A 3,296-nucleotide genomic window follows, 5' to 3' on the forward strand; every position below is an offset into this window, starting at 1 on the left:
GTTCCTTCATGATATTTTGATGTTCCCTTATCATTGCATCTGTCTCATCGTGTCTTTTCTAGGAAGCCTCCATAAATCTATGTAACATAGACTCAAGATTAAACTTGTTTTCAGGAGCTAGTTTTTCTTTTTTTGTAGAAGCCTCAGTCAGTCTGCCAATATTTTTCTTCTTTCAACTTCTTATATTCATTATATGGTAACCACTCCTTCTTTGGTTTCCTCCAATTTTCATCATACTTATCCCCACTCGAGTAGCACACTTGCACCATTTTTATTTCCATGTTCATCCAAGTGGCAATCTTTTGTTATGCGCAAACCATTACATCTTTCACAACCAACTCTAATAGCATGAATGGATTCGTCCATCTTGCTCATTCTTCTGTCCATGGTGTCAAGCATAGCTAGTACAACAGCCATGTCTTCAGAATTTACTCCCCCAATTCCTTTAACTCCATCATGTCTTGGATTATGGTACTCACGAGAATGCTTCGAGAACTCTTCAATCAACTCCTTTACTTCAGCCGTATTTTTCTTCATAAGTGGTCCTTGAGAATCAAGAATTTGCCTTGCATGACATTCACCCCATCATAAAAGATAGACACTTCTTGTTGTATGTTAATGTCATTTTGAGAGTGGTTTCTTAGTAACCCTTTATAATGCTCCCATGCCTCATAAAGTGACTCACCCACTTATTGATTAAAGTTGGATATTGCCTTCTTGAGTTTAGATATCTTTGATGGTGGGCAGAAATGTTCTAGGAATTGCTCACACATTTGTGCCCATCTATTAATTGCACCAGGTGAAAGTGCTTTCAACAAATCTTTGGCAACTCCCTTAAAAGTAACGGGAAGCATCCTTAACAAAACAATCTCTCTAGGAACATTCAGGACATTGAAATAGTTTGCAATGTCATTAACCTCATGTAGATGCTTATAAGCATACTCATGATCCTTCCCAAAAAATGGTACGTCCTTAAGTTCAGTAAGAATGTGTCCTTTCAACTCAAATGTTGCAGCAGCGAGAATTGTGGGTTGTACTAAACGAGGACTAGCATCGTCTCTTATATGCTTCTTGTATGCCCACATGGACCTATCAGCAATGTCTGCCATCTCGTTCTTTGGCTCGTCCTCAAAATCACTTTCTTCAAACTCGGGTTCAGTCTCATATTCGATATCTTTTGGATTTGGATTTTGCTCAAAGCTTTCTATTTTGCTCTCTTCCTTCCTTTGACTACTAGACTCACCCATGTTCTTGCCTTTCTTCTTTCCAAAAACTAATTTAAGGTCCTTGAATGGTGACTTCTTTGGCGGGTTAGCTTCTCCTACATTTTTATCCGTCTTTTTGTGAAGGGCTGACTCTGGATCTTCAAGCGGTGGTACCAAAGGTGTGTTGGAACCTCTGGTTAAGAACTACTACAATAAAAACAAAAATAAAAATGTATATCCGAACAAAAACTAAATAAAAATCACCTACTAACTGAAACTTAACTTTTTGTAGGTTTTACCCCACAAAAAGGATTGATTAACCTAAAGCAAATAAATCAACAATCAAATAAGTTGTTCCCGGCAACGGCGCCAAAAACTTGATGCGTGCAAATAGCTACACCTAATTTTATCTACTATCCTACTAGCAATTTGACCCAAGGCAGTGTACCCTTTCGCAAATAGTATAGCATAAAAGCCGGGTATCGATCTCAGGGAACGGGAATAATTATTTAACCTACTTACTATTAAATTAACCTAAAATTATAGCAAAAGTAAAAGGGTTTTTTTTTATCTAATTTTTCAAGTTTAGACAAACTTAATTACTCAACAACTATTCAATCAAATAATAAAAACACTTATGCTAGTTTGAGTCCACTTTCCCTCTATGGTTTAGCTATTAAATATGACAATTCCCGTTGGTTACCAGTTAATGTATTATTAGCAATTCAAGTCCAAATTTACTAATATTGAATTAATTCATGTAGATTTATGCATGGTCATACATAATTTAACATAAAATCAATTATTAGAAAGGATTGGAGTTATGTAAGATGGAATTAACAAGCACACTAGTGTTCACAATATGTGTTCTCCAGCACAACCAAATTCAATACTTTAATTACATATCTAAAATTGGTTTGATCTTAGCTCTAATAATCTAATGGTCACTAAATTACTAGGTAATCAAATTCATGCAGATTAATGGTCACTAACTACACACAATATGAATTAAAGCAATCTAGTATCAAATTAAGCATGCTAGGTATAAACAATCAAACACAAGACATTAACTAACTAGGAAAATCTATACTAACATAACCAAACCATGAGTTCCAACTTTCATCTAGCTAACAGAAGCAGCTAGATTTAGCTACTCATAGCTAAAATAAATAACACAATTTCAACTAATAAAGACATAATGAATTGTACCAAATCAAAAGTAAAGTAATGATCTTCCTATCCTTCTTCTAATACCAATACTTGATTCTCTCTTAATTCTCCTCTGAAATTCGTATTCTAGAACTTCTAATCTCCAGCCAGCCTCCAAAACCCGTAAGTACCAAGGATATATATATATATATATATATATATATATATATATATATATATATATATATATATATACTTATCGTGAATTTGAACTCCAGGTCGTGGTTTAGGACTCCATGTCGTGACTTTGAATGAATCCTTATCGGGCAAGGATTTCAACTTTTTGTGTACTCATATTCCAGAATCGTCCACGCCATGTTGTGTAAATGAAGTCCACGACGTGGCTTCAACTGTTTACGTGGATTTTCTTTTCTTTAATTCTGCAAGCCTGCAAAGTTCAATCTCTTGTCGCTTTTAGTCCTTGTTCTTCAAGAATGCTCCTTCTAGCTACAAAATAAAACTTTAATCTTATAAGTACCACTTATCTACGCAAATAACCAAAATATTAATCAAAATGCATTCAAATATTGCCTAAAAATATGTATAAATATGGCAATATCAAAGGGGTTCAGGCACACTCTCAGGTATGTCTGAACTCAAAGTGAGGAATCAATAATCTTTTGAAAGAAGGTGAGTTTCTAAAAAGATTTTGTAAAAGGGAATAAATTTCTAAAAGGGTTTTATAAAGACAAAGGGGGTGTGATGCGTGTAATCAGCCGAGCTCAAGTAAGTGATTCCAGAATACCCATACATGTTGATTTGTTATATAATATGAATATCTGCATGCTAGGATAGGCCTAGGGATACTTTCACGAATTATGTGATAGATGGCCCTGATATGTGATGTCTTGTAGCCTAGGAAGCATTGGATGCTATATCGAG

General features: G+C 34.9%; 1 non-coding gene across 1 annotated transcript; it reads left to right on the forward strand.

Moving 5' to 3' along the window:
* The first annotated feature begins 618 nt into the window (after window positions 1-618).
* Window positions 619-725, forward strand: LOC145077587 (small nucleolar RNA R71). Its single transcript, XR_013693328.1, has one exon. It is a non-coding gene; the product is annotated as a small nucleolar RNA R71 (small nucleolar RNA).
* Window positions 726-3,296: the final 2,571 nt, after the last annotated feature.

The sequence above is a fragment of the Lactuca serriola genome, chromosome 9 (assembly GCF_051521515.1).
Source record: "Lactuca serriola cultivar US96UC23 chromosome 9, Lser_US96UC23_V15, whole genome shotgun sequence".
Taxonomy (NCBI): domain Eukaryota; kingdom Viridiplantae; phylum Streptophyta; class Magnoliopsida; order Asterales; family Asteraceae; genus Lactuca; species Lactuca serriola.